The sequence below is a fragment of the Papio anubis genome, chromosome 2 (assembly GCF_008728515.1).
Source record: "Papio anubis isolate 15944 chromosome 2, Panubis1.0, whole genome shotgun sequence".
Classification (NCBI taxonomy): Eukaryota; Metazoa; Chordata; class Mammalia; order Primates; family Cercopithecidae; genus Papio; species Papio anubis.
Genome location: NC_044977.1, coordinates 41,729,145 through 41,744,613, shown reverse-complemented (window position 1 = coordinate 41,744,613; position 15,469 = coordinate 41,729,145). Strand labels below are relative to the sequence as shown.

Below are 15,469 nucleotides of genomic sequence, written 5' to 3'. Positions count from 1 at the left end.
AGATGGTTTACTTTTGATATATAGAACTGCTACCAATTTTTGTATGTTGATTTTGTATCCTGCAACTTTACTGAATTTGTCTGTTAGTTTTAATAGTTTCTTGGTGGAGTCTTTAGGTCTTTCCAAATATAAGATCATACCACCTACAAACAAGAATAATTTGTTTTCTCCCTTTCCAATTTGGATGTCCTTTATTTCTTTATCTTGTCTAATTGCTCTAGCTAGGACTTCCAGTACTATGTTGAATAACAGTCGTGACAGTGGGTATCCTTGTTATGTTCCAAATCTCAGAGGAAAGGTTTTCAGTTTTTCCTCATTCAGTATGATACTAGCTGTGAGTTTGTCATATATGGCTTTTGTTGTGTTGAGTTATGTTTGTTCTATATTCAATTTTTTGAAGGTTTTTAGCTTCCTAATTTTTTTATCTTCTTGATTTCTTCATTGACCTACTGGTCATTCAAGTGCATTAATATCCATGTGTTTGAATATTTTCCAAAATTGCTCTTGCTATTGCTTTCTAGTTTAAAGATCATTTGGTTTTCGTCCTTCATGCTGTTGATAAGATGTATCACATTGATTAATTTGCATTTGTTGAACCATCCTTGCATCCGTGGGATAAATCCCATTTGGTCACAAAAAATGATCTTTTAAATGTGTTGTTTAATTCAGTTTGCTAGTACTTGGTTAAGGATTTTTGCATCAATGTTCATGAGGGATATTGGCCTGTAGTTTTCTCTTTTTGATGTGTCTTTGTCTAATTTTGGTATCAGGGTAATACTAGCCTCATAGAATAAGTTTGTAAGTATTTACTCCTCACCTATTTTTTTGGAATAGTTTGAATAGCACTTCTATTCATTCTTCTTTAAATGTTTGGTAAAATTCAGCAGAAAACCCAGCAGGGCCCAGGCTTTCCTTTGCTGAGAGACTTTATTACAGCTTTGATCTTGTTACTTGTTATTGCTCTGTTCAGGTTTTGAGTTTTTTCATAGTTAAATCTTGGTAGGCTGTAGTGTCAAGGAATTTATACATTTCTTCTCGGTTTTTCCAATATATTGGTTTTTCCAATTTATTAGAGGCTACTGCTCCCAATATACACTTGAATGACCCCAATTATTAGAGGCTATTGTTCCCAATAGCCTCTAATAATCCTCCTAATTTCTGTGGTATTAGTTTTAATGCCCCTTTTTCCATTTCTAATTTTATTTATTTAGATCTTCTTTCTCTCTCTTTTTAAGTCTGACTAAAGGTTTGACTTTCTCTTTTTAAAACACCAACTTTACATTTTGTGGATCTTTTGTATTCTTTGTTTCAATTTTATTTGGTTGTTTTTATCTTTATTATATTTTCTCTACTAATTTTGGGCTTAGTTTACTCTTGCTTTTCCAGTTCTTTAAGATAAACCATTTTTTTTTTAATTTGAAGTTTTCCTACTTTTTTGATGTGGGCACTTATAGCTATACACTTTCCACTTAGTACTGCTTTTCCTATATCCCATCGGTTTTGGTACATTATGTTTCCATTATTATTTGTTTCAATAAATGTTTAAATTTTCTTCTTAATTTCTTCATTGACCTCCTTGTCATTCAAGTGTATATTGTTTAATTTCTGTGTGTTTGTATAGTTTCCAAAATTCTTCTTGTTATTAATTTCTAGTTTAATTCCATTGTGGTCAGATAATATACTTGATATAATTTCAATTTTTTTGACATTTAAAGACTTGTTTAGTGGCCTAACATATAGCCTATCATTGATAATTATCCATGTGCTTAGAAGAATGTTTAGTTTGCAGCCATATGATGAACTGTTCTGTAGATGCTTATTAGGTCCCTTTGGCCTGCAGTGCAGATTAAGTCTGATGTTCCCCTTTTCATTTTCTTTCTGGTTGATCTGTCCAATGCTGAAAGTGGGGTGTTTAACTCTCCAGCTATTATTGTATTGAAGTCTATATCTCTCTTTATTGCTAACAATATTTGCTTTATATATCTAGTGCTCCATTATTAGGTGCGTATGTAGTTTCAATTGTTATATCCTCTTGCTGAATTGACCCTTTTATCATTTTATAATTACCTTCTTGGTCTCTTTTCATAGTTTTTGTCTTGAAATGTATTTTGTCTGATGTAAGTCTAGCTACTCCTCCTCTTTTTTGGTTTTCACTTGCATGGTATATCTTTTTCCATCGCTTTATATTCAGTCTATGTATGTTTTTATAGGTAAAATGTGTTTCTTGCAGGCGACATATCCTAGGTCTTGGTTGTTTTTATTTTTTTACTTTTTTGTTGTTGTTTTTTGTTTTTTAATCAATTCAGTCACTCTATCTCTTCTGATTGGAGAGTTTAGTCCAGTCACATTCAATGTTATTATCGATAAGAACTTACTACTGCCATCTTGTTATTTGTTTTCTGGTTTGTGGCCTGCTCTTCCTTCTTTCCTTTCTCCCTGTCTTCCTTTTACTGAAGGTGATTTTCTCTGGTGGTGTGCAATGATGCTTGCAAATATCTCATAATCTATTATTTTAAACTAATGACAACTCAACACTAATTACATAAACAACAAAAAGAACTAACAAGCCAAGAGCATACTAATGAAAACTCAACACTTTAACTTCATCACCCAACTTTTTAACTTTTTGTTGTTTCTATTTATATCTTTTTGTACTGTCTATGTCTTAAAAAGTTATTTGACATGGTTTGGATTTATGTCCCTGCCCAATCTCATGTCAAATTGTAATCCCCAGTGTTGGAGGAGGGGTCAGGTGGGAGGTGATTAGATCATCGGGGCTGACTTCCCCATTTGGTGCTGTTCTTGTGATAGAGTTCTCATGAGATCTGGTTGTTTAAAAGTGTATGGCACCTCCCCAATTCTCTCTTCCTCCTGCTCCAAAGCCTGTGGAACTGTGAGCCAATTAAACCTCTTTTCTTTGTAAATTACCCAGTCCCAGGCATTTCTTTAGAGCCATGCAAGAATGGACTAATACATTATTTTAGTTATTATTTTTGATCAGTTTATCTTTTAGTCTTTCTATTGAAGATATGAGTAGTTTACACACCACGATTACAGTCATAACAGTCTGTGTTTTTCTGTGTATTTACTACTACCAGTGAGTTTTGTACCTTCAGAGGTTTCTTATTGCTTATTAACATCCTCTTCTTTTGGACTGAAGAACTTTAGCATTTCTTGTAGGACAGGCCTAGTGATGATGAAATCCTGCAGCTTTTGTTTGTCTGGGAAAGTCTTCATTTCTCCTTCATGTTTGAAAGATGTTTTTGCTGGATATACTATTCTGGAATAAAAGTTATTTTCCTTCAGCCCTTTAAATATGTCACACTACTTTCTGCTGGCCTATAAGGTTTTTGCCGAGAAGTCTGCTACCAGACACATGTTGGAGCTCCATTGTATATTATCTGTTTCTTTTCTCTTGTTGTTTTAGGTTTGTATTTTTACTCTTTTCTCTCCTCTCTTCAAGCAGAAGAAAGAAGTCTCTCCCAGAGCTGCCAGCATGACTGCTTGTGTTTGGAGGACGATGGCACAGGCATTCCCTTGACTGCCTTGGCTGCTGTCTCACTAGATCTCCTGCCCCCCAAGTCCGTTGGCTCTGAGCCCAACACAGCACCAGGACTTGTCCAGTAATTGCAGTTCTTTAAGCCTAGACTGCTTTTCAGGTTTATTTAGGACCCATAGCACTTTAGCCCATGGTGGCAAGACTTGCCAGAACTCAGGTTCCAAATACTGGGATGGATGATTTGCCTCTGGCATAGACTGCTAAATGCTGTCTATGTGGGCACCAGCAGATTTCTGCCCAATGTGACTTTCTGTGTGACAGGGAAGCACTAAGTTTCAATGCAAAGTCCCCACAATCACTGTGCTTTCCCTTCCCCAAGTGCAGATTTCCTCTCTGCATCATGTGGTCACTGCCAGGGGATGGAAGAAGGGTGGCATCAGCAGTTCAAGACTTTCTTTCCTATCTTCTTCAGTTCCTCTTTCCGTAATATGAAGTCAAACCAATTACTGTGCTCACTTACCTAATGTTTCATTTTTATGAAGGTGCTTTTTTGTGTGGATAGTTGTTCAGTTTGGTGTTCCTCTAGGGAGGACAATCAATGCAGGCTTTTGTTCAGCCATCTTGCTCTGGCTGGCTTGGAAACTCTACTTTCTGTGCCACTTTCGTTAAAAAAATTATTTTTAGTTTCAATAGCTTTAGTAGTACAAGTGATTTTTGGTTACAAGGATGAATTGTATAGTGGTGAAATCTGTGATTTTAGTGTACACATGACCCAAATGGTGTACATTGTACCCAGTAGGTGGTTTTTCATCTCTTACTCCTCTCCTACCCTGTCCCCTTCTGAGACTCCAATGTCCATTATACCACTCTGTATGCCTTTGCATACCCATAGCTTAGGTCCCACTTATAAGTGAGAAACGTATGGTATTTTATTTTCCATTCCTGAGTTGCTTCACTTAGGATAATTGTCTCCAGTTCTATCCAAGTTGCACAAAAGACTATTTTGTTCTTTTTAATGCCTGAGTAGTAGTATTCCATTATATATCTATATCTGGATCATTTATCTCTCTCTCTATCTGTCTATCCATATATATCTCACATTTTCTTTATCCACTCATGGATGGGTATTTAGGTTGATTCTGTATCTTTGCAATTGTGAAGTGGACCATGATAAACATATGAGTGTAGTTGTCTTTTTATATAATGACTTCTTTTCCTTTCGATAGATACCCAGTAGTGGGTTGTTTGGATCTACCTATTTAATAAATAGAAGAATTGAGTATTTCTTTTGGCCTAGAGCATAAAATAGTTACTGAGACACAAAGAGACTCAAGAAAGTTGAGGAACCTCTGATTTAGCTTCATGAAGGGCCAAAAATTTTGACAGAAAAGAAACTTTATACTCAATATTGTAGGTCAGATATTTGTTTTTGGGTAATGCAATATAGTGAACAAAAACAAGAAGAGGGAAGAGGAAAGGGAAGGGAAAGGAGGAAGTAGTAGAATAAGAATGGCCATTAACTGAGCACTTACTAAGTGCTGGCTTTGTGTTAAGTATTTTACCTACAATAATATTTTTCAATCCTAAGGCCTATGCCATCATAGTACATATTGGATTTTCTCTGTTTTCTCATTGGTAAAACAGCCATTACCCAAAGCTACCTTGGCAGCCCTGTGCCTCTTCCTGCCAGGCACCCCCTGGACTTCCCTACAAAATAGCAACTTAATGAGCCAAGCAGGGGGCCTTTATGACCTTGCTCCAGCACCATGGCTGATGTTTGTTATGCTTAATTATTGCTTGGCCTTCTTAATGTTAAATATTTAGCATTCCACCCTTGTTCAGTCCTCATAGCAACCTCTTTGGGGATGCCAATTCCAATAGCCCAAAATATATCTCGACCTTGCAGCTAATTTATATTTTTCTTGATGTGAGAGATAACCCTAAATATGGGGAGATCTTTCTCTGAAGTTTGATCAGCTGACATAAATTTCCCAATTTTTAAGGACACTACCTAATATTTTATTCAAATGTAAAACATCAACAAATATGTATTTTGCAAGAGGCAAATCTGTGTGTGTGTGTGTGTGTGTGTAATGTAATGTAATGCCTAGAGCAATCACTTTAAAAAGTTGCATAAAGAGATGTACTCACAAATAATATAGATAAAACAGAATTCTTAAGAAAAAAAAAGTTGACGTAATCCACAGGAAGGCAGAAAAAGACAAATAGAACATGCAGAAAAAAAATAAAATGGCAGACATAAGTCCTAACATATCGGAATTACATTAAAAGTCAATGGGGCAGGCTTGGCATGGTGGCTCACTCCTGTAATCCCAGCACTTTGGGAGGCCGAGGCAGGCAGATCATGAAGTCAGGAGTTCAAGACCAGCCTGACCAACATGGTGAAACCCCGTCTCTACCAAAAATACAAAAATTAGCCAGGCGTGGTTGTGGATATCTGTAATCCCAGCTACTCACGAGACTGAGGCAGGAAAATCGCTTGAACCTGGGAGGCAGAGGTTGCAGTGAGCCGAGATCATGCCACTGTACTCTAGCCTGGGTGACAGAGTGAGACACTGTCTCAAAAAAAAAAAGGAAAAAAAAAAAAGTCAATGGGGCTGGGTGCAGTGGCTCACACCTGTGATACCAACACTTTGGGAGGCTGAAGTGGAAGGATCACTTGAGGCCAGGGGTTTAAGACCAGCCTGGGAAACATAGCAAGACCTTAACTCTTTGAAAGAATAAAAAAATATAGCCAGGCGTGGTGGTATGTGCCTGTAACCCCAGCTACTCAGGAGGCTGAGGCAGAAAAATTGCTTGAGCCCAGGAGTTATAGGTTACAGTGAGCTATGATCATATGACTGCACTCCAGGATGCACTCCAGACCCTGTCTCAAAAAAAAAAAAAAAAAGCCCATGGGTTAAATACCCCATATTAACAGGCTAAACAAGAAAAGTTACATGATCATATTAATCAAACCAGGAAAAAATTTGACAAAATTTAACACTCATAAATTTAACACTGATAAAAAAAAAAATTAACACTGAAAAAAAAAACTTTCAGGAAAACAGGACTAGAAGGGAACTGCTTCAAAATGATAAAGATCGTCTACTAAAAACATACAGCCATTAATAAACTTAATGTTTATAGATGTTGGTGGAGGTGGTAAAAAGGGAATTATTATACACTGCTGGTGGGAATATAAATTAGTACAACCTTTATGGAAAACCGTATGAAGATTTCTAAAGAACTAAAAGTAGATCTACCATTTGATCCAGCAAAACCAAGATGGTGACAAGAGTAACCTCTTGTTGTCCTCTCTGCTACACTCTCACCAGTGCCATGACAGTTTACAAATGCCATGACAGTATCAGGAAGTTCTCTATATGGTCTAAAAAAGAGAAGCATAAGTGTCCTTTGGCACTGTAAAGAAATAATAAGCTACTAGGCAGTGGCTCTGTCATCCCTGGCTGGGAGGCTAGGGTGGATCAGCAGACCAAGGAGTCGAGGCAAATACAAACCCAGCATGGGTAGAACCTAAATCCCTACTAAAATACAAAAAAAAAAAAAAAAAAAATTAACAGGTGATGGTGTGAGCGCCCTATAGTCCCAGCTACTCAGGAGAATGAGGCAGGAGGTGATGAGACTTCGGAGGGGTGGGCTTGCAGTGAGCCGAGATCAGCCACTTCTCTCTCTAACCTGGGTGACAGAAGTGAGAGACTCAGACTCAAAAAAAAAAAAAAAAAAGGAGAAGATGGAAAGAGAGAAAGACAGAAAGAGAGAAAGACAGAAAGAAAGACAGAAAGAAAGACAGACAGACAGACAGACAGAGAAAGAAAGAAAGAACCATAAAAATGGGCACCCAGCAGCCCATTTTTATGCTATGTCTCCGGAGTAGCATTCTTTTATTCCTCTACTTTCTTAATGAACTTGTTTTCACTTTATGGACTCACTCTAAATTCTTTCTTTCGTCAGACCCAGGAACCCTGTCTTGGGGTCTGACTTGGGACCCCTTTCTGGTAACATCTTTCTGGCAACCATGAAGGGAGGAAACTGAGGAGATCCCCAACCCAAAGGAAATAGACTGCGGCACTGATTGGTTGACTTTGGGTAAGTGGTGGTGAAGCAGGAAAATAGGGTCTGGAGACCAGGAACATAAGGCTGATTCACGCTTCAGCTATGACAGGAAATAACTACTCCATGAGGCATACACCGAATAAATGACTTTGTAACTTTACTTCATCCTCTCCATTTACATAGGGCATACCTGAAGTAACCAATGGAATCCTCTAGGGGGTTCATGATTGGATTTTCTCAATTCCCTTTTTTGTTGCTGTTGAGACAGGGTCTTGCTCTGCCACCCTAGGCTGGAGTGCAGTGGCTCGCTGCAACCTCTGCCTCCCAGGCCTGAGTGACCCTCCCACCTCAATCTCTCAAGTAGCTGGGACTACAGGTACACACCACCACACTTGGTTAATTGTTGAATTATTTGTAAATACAGGTTTCTTTTTTTTTTTTTTCTTTTTTCATGTTGCCCAGCCTAGTCAATTCCTTTTAGACCTACACTTTGAGTAGTGTGATGTTGGCTAATCTTCTATTTTGGAGGAAAACCACTGTTTTTGATAGAATTAAGGAATTCTAGAATGCAAAGAAATTTTTAGGTAACCTAGGGCTCGCTCCTAAGATTTTCTCCTCATTTTGCTGATGAGGAGGGGTAGATAGCATGTAGTTGGATCTTGTTTTTTCATCCAATGTGACAATTTTTCCCTTCTAATTAAAGGGTTTACTCCATTTACATTTAATGTTGGACTTAAATGGTTTATATTTAATGGTTGGATTTATAGCTGTCATTTGGCTGTGTTCTACATGTATCATGTTTTTGGTTGCTGTATTGCTTCTTTACAGCCTTCCTTTGTGTTAAATATGTATTTTATATTGCACCACTTTGTTGGTGTTTTAGCGCTATTTTTTGAGTAATATTCTTAGTGGTTGCTCTAGGAATTGCAATATACATGCTAATTTGAAACAATCTAGCTTTGATTAATACTAACTTTATAGAAACTTTGTTCCAATATAGCATCATTTTCTCTCCCCTCCTTTGTATTGTTGTAATAGAAATTATATTTATATATGTTATAATCCCAAAATAAACATATGATTATTGTTTTTATTCAATTGTCTTTTAACTCCATTTAGAGAAGAAAAAAGTAAAAAGTATATATACTATTTCTTATATTTATCTATATAATTACCTTTATTGATGCTATTTCTTTGTAGGGATTCAAGTACTATCTTCTAGTTTCATTTCTTTTCAGTCTGAATGATTTTCTTTAGAATTTATTTAAAAAACAACAACAACAAACAAACAAACAAAAAACCAGAATCTTGTTCTGTCACCCAAGCTGGAGTACAGTGGCGCAATCTTGGCTCACTGCAATCTTTGCCTCCCAGGTTCGAGCTATTCTCCTGTAGCTGGGATTAAAGGAGTGCACTAGCATGCCCTGATAATTTTTGTATTTTTAGTAGAGATGGGATTTCACCATAGTGGCCAGGCTGGTCTTGAACTTCTGACCTCAAACAATCTGCCCACCTCAGCCTCCCAAAGTGCTGGAATTACGGGCATGAGCCACCACAGCCAGCTAGAATTTCTCAAAGGACAGGTATGCTAGTGACAAACTATCTTAATCTTTCTTTATCTGGTAATGTCTTTATTTTGCTTTCAATTTTGAAGAATAGTTTTTCTGGTTACATAATTCTTGGTGGTCAATTTCTTCTTTTTCTTTCAACACTTTGAATATGTCAATTTATTGACTTCTGACCTCCATTATTTCTGATATGAAGTAAGTTGTTAATCTTACTGAGTATTTCTCATATGTGAATAATAATAGTTTTTCTTTTTGCTACTTCTAAGATTTTCTCTTTTTACTTGACTTTTGATGGTTTGACTATGATATGTCTAGGTGTGGAACTCTTTATATTTAGGCTACTTGGAGTTCTTTAAACTTTTTGGATGTGTAGATTAATATTTTCCAGCAAACTTGGGACATTTTCAGCTGCTATATCTTCAATAGTTTATTTTTCTTCTTTCTCCTTTCTCTCCTTTTGGAACTTCCATTTTGCATATGTTGGCATGCCAATTGTTTTTCATTGTTTCTGACACTCTGTTCCTTTTTGGTTTTTTTGAGATGGAGTCTCGCTCTGTCACCCAGGCTGGAGTGCAGTGGCACAATCTCGGCTCACTGCAAGCTCCACCTCCTGGGGTCATGCCATTCTCCTGCCTCAGCCTCCCAAGTAGCTGGGACTACAGGCACCCACCACCACTCCCAGCTAATTTTTTGTATTTTTAGTAGAGACGGGGTTTCACCATGTTAGCCAGGATAGTCTCGATCGCCTCACCTCGTGATCTGCCCGCCTCAGCCTCCCAAAGTGCTGGGGCACCCAGTGACACTCTGTTCCTTTTTTAAAGTTCTTTGGTTTGTTTGTTTCTTTAGACTGGATAATGTCTATTGACCTATCTTCAAGTTCACTGATTCCGTTTTTCAGCCTAAACTTGCTGTTGAAACTTCCACTAAGTTTTTTATTTGTTACTATACTTTTTAATTCCAGAGTTTCTCTTTGGTTCTTTTCTGTAATTTCTATCTTTCTATTGATATTGTCTGTCTAATGAGCCATTGTTTTCATATTTGTTTTACATTATTTAAAAGTGGTTTTCTTTAATTTTCCAAACATACTTATAATAAGCTGATTTAAAGGTTGTCTCTACTAAGTATGCTCTTCGGATAGTATGGGCCACAGTCTCCTGTTTCTTTGCATGTGTTGTACTTTTCTGTCAAAAATTATACCTTTTAGATAATTTTTTTTTTTTTGCTAAATACCAGAATATTTTAATGACTCTGAAATTTTATTATGCCACCCACACCAGGGTTTGTTGTTGTCTGTTTAGCAATTTACCTAGGCTAGTTCTATAGAGTCCCTGAAGTATGCTGCCACAGAAATCTATGCTTACTTTTTAAAAAATTCTTGTTTCTATTTTTAAGCCTAACTTCCCAGGGGTTGCCCTGTGTTTACATACTTCAGGGGTCAGACAATGACTGGTTAGAAGGTTTTCTTAAATGACTTGAATAAGTAAGTCTTCTGCACCTGGCTTAGGGAAACTGTTTGTGAGTTTCCACATGCCTTCAAAGTTCAGGCAGTTTACAAATTTGCCTTAGGTTTGATTTCCTGCTCACACTGAGCTCCAAGGTCAGTAAGAGATGAATAAGTAACTGGGGCTCCTGCTGGTGTTTCCTGAACATGCATGCAGCCTTGAACTTGCACACAAACTTCTAAATCCCCAGGAATATTATAGACATATTATAGAGCTTATCAAAGTCCCCTTGGCTCTCATGTTTCTCATGTAACCCTATAAAATATTTGCTAGTCTCTTGGTACCTCAACCTATATTGCAGCCCTAAGCAGTTGCAAAGCTGACTTTGAGCAGATTGCTTCTAATTGCTATTCTTTTCATGAATACCCAGTGATAGAGCTTTTTTGAGGTTCTCCAAGTCAGATCAGTTCCTTCCAGCAGAAGCAAGTCCTCAAGACTGCCTTACCACAGAGCTGACACTCAGAGAGGGAAAAACATGGAAGATGTAAAAAAGAACATAAGAAACATAAGGAATAACATGAACAAATCTAACTTAATATAATTGGAGCTCCAAAAGGAGAGCAGAGAGAGAAAAAAAGAATAGGGAAGAGATAATCTTTGAAAAGTAAATGACTAAAATTTTCCCAAAACTAATGAAAGACATAAAGCCACTGATACATGAATTCCTGAAAACCTCAAGCAGGTTGAATATAAAGAAAGTCATATCTTGGCACATTACAGTAACACTAATAAAAACCAAGGTCAAAGAAAAAAATTTATAACAGCCTGATGGTGAGAAATATTACCTTCAGTTTTTAATTGATTTGGTGCTGACTTTCAAAAAAATGGTGGCAGTGAGAATATAAGTAGTGAAAAAAGTAACTGCTAATCTAGAAGTACAGACCCAGAAAATACACCCAGCAAAAATATCCTGCAAAAATGAAGGAGAAATGAAAATGTCAGAATAACAAGAACAGAGAATACTTCCTAAGCAGAATTACACTAAAATTACTATAAAAAATAGTTCTTCAGGCAGAAGGAAAATAATTTCAGATAAAAGGCTGAAATTCAGTAAGGAGTGAAAGACAATAGAAAGAGTAAGTATATGGATTAATCTAAATGAATATTGAGGATATGCAACACTAATATATTGTCTTGTGGGGCGTAAAATATGTTTAGGATTTAAATACATGAAAACAAACAAAAGGTAGAAGAGAATAAAGGAATTATAATTCTAAAATCTGAGCATTGCTAGGGAAGTGGTTAAATTAATCATGTATACTTACTATAAGAAGTTCAGGATGTATGTAACAACCCAAGGGTAATCACTTAATTTAAAAAAAGAATATATAATAGAAAAAGTTAATAGTGGGTAATGAAACTAAATATTTGATTAATCCAGAAAGAACGCATAAAAGAAAACCAGGGCCGGGCACGCTGGCTCATGCCTATAATCCTAGCACTTTGGAAGGCCGAGGTGGGTGGATCACTTGAGGTCAGGAGTTTGAGACCAGCCTGACCAACATAGTGAAACCCCGTCTCTACTAAAAATACAAAAATTAGCTGGGCATGGTGGCACATTTCTGTAATCCCAGGTACTTGGGAGGCTGAGGCAGGAGAATTGCATGAATCCGGTACGTGGAGGTTGCAGTGAGCCGAGATCACACCACTGCTCTCCGGCCTGAGTGACAGAGCAAGACTGTCTCAAAAAAAAAAAAAAGACAGAAAGAAAGAAAGAAAAGTCAAAGGAATATAAAAGAGGTTAAGTAGAAAACAAATAATAAGATGGTAGATAAAACCTAAATATTATCAATAATTCTACCAAATGTAAACAGACTAAATATTCCAGGTGGAAGACTACGATAGCCTGAATTTTTTTTTTCTTTTTTTTTTAAGATAAAGTTTTGCTCTTGTTGCCCAGGCTGGAGTGCAGTGGTGTGATCTTGGCTCACTGCAACCTCCACCTCCCAGGTTCAAGCGATTCTCTTGCTTCAGCCTCCTGAGTAGCTGGGATTACAGGCACCTGCCACCACGCCAGGCTAATTTTTTGTATTTTTAGTAGAGATGGGGTTTCACCATGTTGGTCAGGCTGGTCTCAAACTCCTGATCTCAGGTGATCCACCCACCTCAGCCTCCCAAAATGTTGGGTTTACAGGCGTGAGTCACTGCGCCTGGCCGATAGCCTGAATTTTTAAAAAAGAAAACCTACATGGTGCCTACAAGAAACCACACCTTGAAGATAAAATCACAGAAATATGTAAAGTAAAAGGATTGAAAAAGATATCTCATAAAAATGTAAAGGAAAATGGGTTCAGCTACATTAATATGAGATAAAGTAAATTTTAGGTAAGAAGCTTTGTAGAGATAAAGAGGGGTATGATATAATGATAAAGGATTAATTTGCCATATATCATATAACAATGTAAAATCCATATGTACCTAAAATATAGCCTCAAAATATATAAACCAAATTTGACAGAAATAGACAAATCTTCAATTATATTAGGAGACATTTGCTCTAGTTGACATATAGAACATGGCGCACAACAAAATAAATTTTTTTTTTTTTTAGAGGGGGACTTGCTCTATTGCATGGGCTGGAGTGTAGTAGTGCAATTATAGCTCACTGCAGCCCTGAACTGCTGGGCTCGAGCTATCCTCCCACCTCAGCCTCTCAAGTAGCTGGGATTACAAGTGCGAGTCACCATACCTGGTAAAATACGTATTCTTTTTTTCAAGTATACATGCAATATTTACATAAATTTATCTGGATAGAATACTAAATTATAGGCCAGATGCAGTGACTCATGCCTGTAATCCCAGCTTTTTGGGAGGCCAAGGTGGGAAGATCTCTTGAGCTCAGGAGTTGGAGAACAACCTATTCAAGATAGTGAGACCTGGTCTCTACAAAAAAATTAAAAAAATTAGCTAGGTATGGTGACACACACCTGTGGTCCTAGCTACTTGAGAGGTTGAGGTGAGAGGATTGCTTGAGCACAAGGAAATTGAGGCTGCAGTGAGCCATGATTGCACCACTGCACTGCAGCCTGGGCAACAGAGCAAGACCTTGTCTCAAAAAGAAGAAGGAGAAGGAGAGGAAGAGGAAGAGGAGGAAGAGGAAGAGGAAGAGAAAAGAAGGACTATAAAACAAATTTGTTTCCTCAACACATTTCATAGGATTGTATTTCCCTCAGATTGTGTTCTCTGATCACAGTAGAATTAAGGCAGATATTAATTTAAAAAGAATAATTTGGAACATCTTTGATATTCTTAGAAATTAAGCAATGCACTTCTAAATAACCCATAGATAAAGAGAAAATCCAAAATAACTTAGAAATCCTTTAAAACTGTTGGGTGGATCACTTGAGGTCAGGAGTTCAAGACCCAGCCTAGCCAACATGGTGAAACCCCACCTCTACTAAAAATACAAAACTTAGCTGGGCATAGTGGTGAGTGCCTGTAATCCCAACTACTTGGGAGGCTGAGACAGGAGAATCACTTGAACCTGGGAGGCGGAGGTTGCAGTGAGCTAAGATTGAGCCACTGCACTGCAGCCTGGGCAACGTAGTGAGACTCCATCTCAAAAGCAAACTGGATTGTATTTAAAAATTGCATTGTAATGAAAATGCAGCACATCAAAACTAATAGAATCCTGCAGTTGAGCAAAGGAAATGAAACTGTACAATATACCTGTGCTACAAGATAGAAAATTATGAATGTCTTCACCAAATAACAAATAGAGCTCTACTGAAGTTGAGAGGTAGGAGCAGGTGTATATCCCAGAGGTGGATCACAAAAGGCCCCATAGAAGTGGTGACATTTAAATGAGGTTTTAAACAAATATGATGAAAAGTTGGAGCTATAGAATAGAGGTAAAAGGAGAAATGTCCAATAGGTTGCAGCTCAAGTTGTGATCACAGAAAAATTAATCAAATTTTAAAAATTAATCGCCTAAATACACATATTATAAAAAGAATGAAGGCTGAAAAATCAACTCATCTTAAGAAATTAGGAAGAGAAAAGCAAGTTTGAAAGACTCAATACTGGAAAAGATCTATTCTATAGATGTAATGCAATCCTGACTGCAACAAATCCTGATCTCAACAAATCTGTGTGTATATGTGTTGCATATATGCAACTTGACTAGGGCCATAGCAAAGATAAGGCTAGATAGGTAGGTAGGGGCCAGGGCAGATAGGGCATTGTTGATCTTATTACAAAGTTGGAAGTTTATCCTTAAAGTAGGGAGCAATGAAGGGTTGTTACACAGATGAGCTATATGATTTACATTTTAAAATATATCACACTGATAACAGTTTTAAGAAAAAATAGATTAAGCCTAAAAGGTTGTTGTAATAATCTAGAGATATAATGGTGATTTTGATAGTGGCAATAGGAAAGGATAGAAGCGGACAGATTTGAAACCTATTTAGTAGGTAGGTTTCAAGACTTGTTACTAGAGTCAATGGATAATGCCTATGTTCCTAATTTGGAAAATCGGTAGACGGTATTGAGTTTTGAACCACATAGTCATATCCTTGTGATATTCTCCTGCAGTTCCAGACAGCCTAGAAACAGGAATAGAAATAATATATAGATTTGTGTAGTGGTACAGATTAGCAGAAATGATGAAAGTCAAGAAAGGGGAACATTTTGAGGTGGTAGCAAACAAAGAGCTAAAATAATGGTGTCCAGGTTAGTTTCAAGACAAATGAAACCATACTGGAATGTAATCTGAGAGAAGTGAGACATGTCTATTGGAGATTACAATAAAAACAAACAGTGAGTTCGATTAAGAGGAAGGAGAAAAGTAAACGTGCAGAAAATAAATATCAGAGAATATT

General features: G+C 37.1%; 1 protein-coding gene across 1 annotated transcript in view; it reads left to right on the top strand.

Moving 5' to 3' along the window:
• The window catches only part of ILDR1 (immunoglobulin like domain containing receptor 1), a 67,480-nt gene extending 59,894 nt beyond the window's left edge, over positions 1–7,586 (top strand). Inside the window, exon 10 of the transcript XR_004182066.1 lies at positions 7,475–7,586. The gene's annotated coding sequence lies outside the window, so the exon portion shown is untranslated. The remainder of the gene's footprint in view (positions 1–7,474) is intronic.
• The last annotated feature ends 7,883 nt before the right edge of the window (positions 7,587–15,469 follow it).